The 7881-nt window shown below is 34.2% G+C and overlaps 1 protein-coding gene and 1 long non-coding RNA gene across 2 annotated transcripts in view; one reads left to right on the top strand and one right to left on the bottom strand.

The window, feature by feature from the left end:
- LOC119840388 (disintegrin and metalloproteinase domain-containing protein 10) overlaps positions 1–7881 on the bottom strand; it is a 61197-nt gene that overhangs the window by 52022 nt on the left and 1294 nt on the right. The window lies entirely within an intron of this gene.
- On the top strand, positions 5143–7725 carry LOC119840391. Its single transcript, XR_005288310.1, has 2 exons — positions 5143–6160; positions 6334–7725. It is a non-coding gene; the product is annotated as an uncharacterized LOC119840391 (long non-coding RNA).

The following is a 7881-nucleotide window of genomic DNA, read 5'->3' as shown; positions in this document are numbered from 1 at the left end:
TTTCAAAATAAAACAGGGTATCAAAAAGTTTATACAGAATTTCCACAATTCAATCTAAATGAGATCTAGTTAGTACAAAAGTGGAAGTTAATATTTTGTTTCATATCTATACATTCTTTTATCGTATAAAGCAGCAAGGAATTCCACATTGCCGTCGCGGAGTGACTTAACTAAAATCTTGGCAACGCCTACAATTAAGCCGACGCTGGATGAATCAACACCGTTGTCCCCAGTCGGTGACCGAGACTCGTCTAGTATGAGTCGACGGTATTATAGCGCCTCAGATATTCGCTGCATTTAATCTTTAGTCCCAACTATAATACAGACAATCCCAAACAAAAGTTCGTGGCTCGATGCCATCGTCCATTATGATTCGGACCGAATTGCCGCGTCTAACTTCGTAATTAGTCGCCATTCTTATACCATTTCCCATTCGAGCACTTCCATCGTCTATTATTCAGTAAAAGCGTTATTACCTCGGATTTCTTAGTAGGTGTAATAAAAATGAATTTATATTAGTGCAAATAATTTACGAAGTGCGATTTGTTGAGTTCAACAAACTCTGTAATGGTAGTTTAAATGTAGGCGGGATTTTTATTAGATTGTTTACATACTAGCACGATATAAGAATCGTCGCGAATGAGATGGAGCTGTTAGCACAAAATTAACACTTTATCGAAGGCCTTCAATAATGACTAGTCTTTACAACTCATGTTAGCATCAATAGTTTATCTCAGAATACACGTATAAAAATAGCTATTATGAATATTGTATATTCTTTTAAAACGATAACACATTTTTCATAATATTTTGTAACGGAAAGAACGCGTACTCGATAAAAATTAATCCATTATCCACGGACAGCAATTTCCTCCTGAATACTTTAAATCATGACTCACAAGAGGTAGGTAATGTATTAAATAACAAAGATTTGTGAGCCCTGCGTGCGCCAAGTCATGCCCGGCGAAGCGTGATCGCCTTCCAAGGCTCTAGCACAGCTCTAGAGCGATTTAAAGCCTATATATATAGCCTTCACTTAAAGTAACATAAAAACCTCGAATACTCGCCTCGACCCGGTGAACTCTCTAGGTTTTAGATTAAAATTATGACTCATTAAACACCAACTGGTAGGCATGAAATCTGATATTCGATAAAGTGAAAAGCTTTATGTTATATAGTTTTATAAATAGTTGAAACTCCGTAAAATATGAGCAGTTCCATAAAGTGGTAAAATCAGTCAATTAAAAAGAGCCATAATTAAATCAATTACAAACATAGTTATTGTGATAATTTAATCATTTAATTAACACGTCGTGTTCATAACATAACAGTTATTAATTAACTCAAATACACACAATATAGGTTGTGTTACAATTAATATATCCATGTCGACATTAGGGTTTCTTCTGTTTCATATGTATAAATATCTACTAATATAAACATCCCAACAGCTATAACCATATTTCGAAGGATGCATGATGTAAACCAACCATATTTAAGTATAAAACGGTGAGTTAGCAAAAAAATCATTCATTAGGTGCGCAGCGAATTCATTAAAACGAATAAAGGTTTGCCGAGATGCACAATAGGCTGATAGATGCCTGAAGTGTGGCAACAAGCGCACTCCGATCGTGACGCCATTGCTCTCCCAGCTGATATCCCATTCAGGGATTACCGGCGATGTGGCAAGTGGAGTAGATACCTAGACGATAGCTAGAAACAACCACTATGGCATTAATACATAAGTACATGTATACATACAATAAACCAGTAAAGTAAGTAAACCGTAAATATTTTTCGTAAATAGAAAATATTTTTCGAAAGGTCTTATTGCTCTTCAATAGGCACGGATTTTAATCTTGATTGCTAAAATAAGTAAATAGTTGACGAGATATATACGCATCTACAGTCACTAAAATTGTCATACCACCTTTTATTCGCATAATTTTATCAATCATCATGTACAATATTTGTGATGAAAACATCGTGAAACCGACGACCTATAGGAGGCCTGTGTCCCAGCAGTGGGAACATATATGGGCTGAAGATGATGATGATGTTGTACAATATTTTATATAGCCCACGCATGCGACACCGCGGGCGGTGAGCTAGTGTTAACTAACGACGTACGAGTACATAGTGTGTATAGCAAACTCCCATTATTTTCTATGAATAATTTACTATACGTGGTTATTATTTTAGTGAAAGTATAATGGGCAAACGTTAAGATTAATTGGTTTGATCTTGAACGATCAGTAACTAAGCAGGCGTGCAAAATAAACAATCTGATAAGTCGACCATTTGCAGTGATTCAAATAATTTATAAACGTAGGAGTCTTCTCAGCAGAAACTGCTTCTGTCGTTTTTTGTCTGTATTTTGACCTTGCAAAAGCGCTGCTTAGAGAGTTTTAGTTGAATTAAATAAATAAGTAAATGTTTGAGATGGAGTTTATATAAGTACCTACTTTATTAGAATTTAAGGAAACAGAATTCGATTAAAGGAAAATTAAATTGACACTAGAACGGATTTGGCTCCCAGGACAAAAGGTTACAATGTTTCTTTTTCCTCCCAGTTTTATATTGCTAAAAAATATTTTTAGGACACTATATGTTGGTAATAAACGTAATTACCCAGATGTTGATCTTTACGTTAAAAATGCAAACAGATAAGATACATGATAGCATAATTACTAGTTAAAATTCGCTGTGATTTATCTTTGCCTTGTGTGCATAACGAAGATAGTTTTATTATAATTAAAGTTCTTAATTGGAGTTACGTAAGTTCATTGTATTAAACGATGTTCATCAATATTACCGTTACTACAAAGCTACCTAATATATTATGTGTAAACTGTGACATCTATTTCTGTTTATTTAAGCCAGGTCACTTATAAGGCACACACATATTATATATTGATTATATTTTACATCCGTCTTCTTTCCCTTATTGCATGTTCATGCATGTACCAATTTTGGATTTAGCTTTGCCAGAAACACTAATTTGAATTCAGATTCAGAAGGCACAAAAATCGAGAGTTACACGAGATTATAGGCGATATAGGCGATAGTCAGCCGTCAGCGGCATGCTTTCCTTGAGCTGATTTACTCAAACTTCTGATAGTTAGAGAATTCACAGCTAATCCCAGTTACAAGCAAGTGCAGCACGCACGAGGAGCACACGTAGATACACGGTTGACGCATCGGCCGCGATCTGTGACGGTGGGACGTTGAACCGGCGAGGTCACGACCACTGTGACGTGTTGTGCCTATTGAATACACCACACCGTCTGCCGAACGCCACTCCGCCAATCGCGTCTATTGCATCGTAATATTTTAATCGATTTCATAAATTTAAATTAAGCCCTCTGTCTGTATTTTGATGAGTTTGTTGAACTTTTATGAGAACGCTAACAACTGCCAATTATGGCGAATTTAATATAATAAATCGAAGCATACGTAATAATAACTCAAATAAATTGGATCCATTTAGCTTAAAACAAGGGAAAATTAAGTAAGTGCCTACCCGTTTACAATTTGAAATATTAGAAGCAAAATGTTACTTCAAAGCATTAAAGTTTCATAGGGTTAACATTATCAAATAAAATACTTCCAAAATCCGTAAATGAACTGAGTGTACACTGTCTCACGTTACGGGGTGAAATTTTAACGGAACCGTAATGTAAACGCCGCTTAATTGATCAGCTTTGAGAGACCGTTAAGTGACGAAGCAAGTTATTCCTGTATAGGTACCTATACAATATAGGTAGATATACATGTACCAGTGACATTGGTGTAGTCCACGCAAACCGCAAACTCAACGTTACCCTTTAAGGGATGAAATTTCATAGAATCCCTTCTCGAGTAGATGCCTACACTTCATAAAGACCCATCTGCCAAGTATGAAAGGATTATTATAGATAGGATTTCGGGATCGGACAGTGGTGTATTTGATTAAGGAGGTAAGGAAGTATTAACTGTAAAAGACCTCAATTGTTATTTATGTTAATAATATGAAGTTAAAGAGTTTGCTTATTTGTTTGTCTGAATACGCTAAACTGAGAAACTAAATAATGGACCGATGTTAAAATTTACCTATATAACCCTGAACCTATCCTTACTAAAATTACAAATGCGAAATTGTACAAGAGTGTAGGATTTCTTTTTTCAACTTGCAACGATTTTATGACGTGATTTTTGTGTCTGGAGCAGCTGGAGGTGGAGACCAGAGAGTCAAATAGGTTACTTTTTACCGCGTTGAAACAGCCCATCCCATGTGAATTTCCTTTGTCTACACGGGCAAAGCCACGAAAAGCTAAGTAATTGGGAGATTCACTTTGATAACACTTTTTGTTTTTTATGTATGTAATAAAACAAACAACAACGAGCATTAATAGTACCTATAAAGGCGCATTGTTGTAGTTTTACCTTCAAAAGTTTAACAATAACAGATTAAAATCAAATTAAATCGATACTTTTATAAATAAACATGTTCCTAGAAAAGCTTTTGATTACTTAAAATAAAAAAAGTAAGACCAAATATCAAGTGGCACAAATTGCGTTCGATAGCTAGCTGTGTTGGATGAAAATTACAGTAGGTACGGTAAAACCTCTCGCGAAATAAAATTAAAATATATTTTCTCTTATTTTGTTCCGCACTCAGTACAGTTTTAAAGTGGATGCCTGAAACAGCTCACGGATAGTAAGCAGAAAAGGGTGCGTAAAAAGTTTTACATCCTGCCTGTGAATAATTCGAAACGCCTTTTCATTTCTATTTCCACTAATTTAACTAGCTATATAAAAGTGTCCTGTACACTGCGCGCCATTGTTTGTGCTGCTATTGTCGAGTGGATATGCTTCTTGTCTCCGTTTCAGTAACAATTGACGGATCTATGCAATCAGAATTACAAGAGCATTGATCGGAGCTTGGAGGTTAATAACGATGTTCTGTTCTTCACAGTAACATCTTGACAGAAAACACTCGGTCTTTTCATTTGCTGTTTCTATGCTTTTTTTAGTTTTTCAAGTTAATTAAGTGAGTATATTAACAGTTGTTTAGTATGTATATATAGATCGATTATGTTGTTTGCGCATGAAAAAAAGTCAAATTGATTAATAATTATAATATAAATTTACATAAGAAAAGACAATCAAATAGTACACAACCAGGTTGATATAAAATTTAAATATCAAATTAACATTAAAAATACTTGATAAGAAGTTACCAGTAGGAAAAACCTACAGTACGATACTGTAAATATTCAGTTTGGGCCGCGTCAAAGCGAAACATTTAAAATGCGATGTGGGTCATTCCACTTCGCCACAAAATTAGTCACAAAGGATGCGAGCAACCTGGCCGTCTTGACATGGAGTAATCTCTACACATTGAGTGGTCGACGCATCGTGTTGCTTGACCGATACTCGACACAAAACAAAGAACTCGTATATATAAGGAGCTTTTTGTGTTCCGAGCGTGGTCGTTGGTGACTTGGACGAGAATAAATTACCGCCCCCAAAATAAAACGGGCGTGAGATGTCAACAGTTAACTTTGTTTAACGCGACGCAAGCGTCTCGGAGTTCTTTTCTGTGATATTATAAATTGTATTTATTTCGGTTTTTATTTTATAAGCAAGTTTCCGGCTCCCGGGTTCTTTAGGTCTGTAAATTGAACATCCGTTTCAATGGAAGCATTTATATCTTCGATAAACCTTCTGACGCTTGCGGTCTTTTACATATTGCTTTTTGTTTGATGTCCATTGTTATATTCATATAAGCCTGAGCACATCGTAACTACAAACTAATACCCGTATTCAATTTAGGCAAACATCATCTTGGTCTTGGTCATCGACTGCTCAGATACCTTCCTAATTCAGGCGATAGTTATTGATCGAAGACACACTTAAATTTACAACCGAACGCTTAGTACAGTTATAATTACGGTGGTACAAGATTAAAGTTCGTCGGTTGGTTTATCACGATCGCGAATATCTAGACGCGTAGGCGTGGTTAGCTGTGATTCAGAACTGGTTTTGCTAAACTCATTGAACATTGATACATGGATATGATGGGGAAAGTAGAACTGCGTGATTGATGACGTGTCCGCTTTTGACAGAAGGTCTACATTACAAATTATTTATATGACCATTTGTTATATAAAAATAGGTAATATATAGTTGTAATATATACGATTTACATAGAAAAGATTTTATAATTTTTACATAGAGTCACTTTATAGGTTATATGTTTAAATATACTAAATCAAGCTTATTTTTATAATGAATACATAAAAGTGTTTATTGATTTATACTTAAGCATATAGACAAATAAAATTGCAGTGGTAGCTTAGGACCTCGGAATTAAAGCGAATAGTCGGGGTTCGAGACCGGACGGGCGTGCAAGAAATTAATAGATTTTTCAATTTATATGCACATTATTCACGTCAATATTGGCCCGAGACGAAGGAAAACAATCATCACGTTGTTTTCGGCATGTCGAAGAATCAAAAGTTCGACGGCAGGTGACATCTGCCAACCAGCAACTGGCAAGCTAGGTGAATCCTAGCCATTTAGTCGTTTACTCATGCTTGTTTGGAGGCTAGTGTCCCTTCAGTGGGGATATATATGGGCTTATGATGATAATGCTTATGATAAGTTTATTTACCAAACAAGTGTTTGGTCAAAGTGCTAATTAATTCGTTATTTATACTAATAATTATAAAACTGAAGATTTGTTTGTTTAGTTGACATGCTAATCTCAGGAACTAGTGGTCTAATTTGAATAATTCTATCAGTGTTATATAGACCATTTATTGAGGGAGGCTTTAGGCTGTATGTAACGTCAGGTACTTTGAGGGTAAAACCGCTGGGAACAGCAAGTAGCAGTTGTTTCAATTAAAATTCTCTAAACCTGATTATAGTAATGCAGTTTACATCTGGATTCATAAATCCAATACATTACTAGTTATTATTCTTTGTAGACATGGCATAAGCAATATTATTAATACTAGATAGAAATTTTACACTTGTTTTTCTCAGGTTGGTTTATAGACTAGCTGTTATATGTTATTCATAACAATATAGCCGAAAAGTTTAGTTTGTTTGAACTAACTAATCTCAGGATCTATAGGTTTGGATAGTTAACACTGGCAAAGCTGGGGTGGGCTGCTAGTGCATGCATAATTCAAGAAAGGCTGGATTGATTTTAAAGATTTTTTGATTTGTGTCTGGTTGGATTGGGTCAATAACTGTTAACATTTAAAAAATGTACAAAAATGTGTACTAAGTCAGAGTTTACCTAGCTAGTATATACTGTTCAGTATACAAATGAAATTGGAGCATTGAACATGTATTTGAATTTTGAAGTTGTATCTTAATTATTTAACAAACTATTTGTTCTTTTATGTGGTTGTTATTTCTTATACCTTAAAATTAAGTTTGATATGTATACTACCTTAATATTTGTAAAATAAAAGTATATTTAATACTATTAACTAAACATAAGAGTTAAAAAATGTTTACCATGGAAGTTATTACTATATAATATGACACTGATACTTTAAACTGTAAGTTGAGTATATTTGTAACTATGTTATAACAATATCTAGCTATGTTGGATGAATATCACAGTAATGTAACTGTAAAGTAAATTATTGTTAATTTTTTGTATTTTGTTGACAACTGTTCTCTTTGTTATGGTTTATTTGTGATTAAATCTGATTTTACAACATAATATCTGATACTTTTATTTAAATGATATTTATAAAAAAATTATTAATTCTGAAACATGTTTTTGACCATGACTTTTTCATATAATATTGTAGTATATAATATTTGACTTTTTCATTAATAAAGTGTGTAATCTACAGTAAATAAATCTGATTATTT

Source organism: Zerene cesonia, chromosome 6 (genome assembly GCF_012273895.1).
Source record: "Zerene cesonia ecotype Mississippi chromosome 6, Zerene_cesonia_1.1, whole genome shotgun sequence".
NCBI classification, from domain to species: Eukaryota; Metazoa; Arthropoda; class Insecta; order Lepidoptera; family Pieridae; genus Zerene; species Zerene cesonia.
Note: the sequence above shows the minus strand (reverse complement) of the source record. Positions and strands in the feature narration are given on the sequence as shown.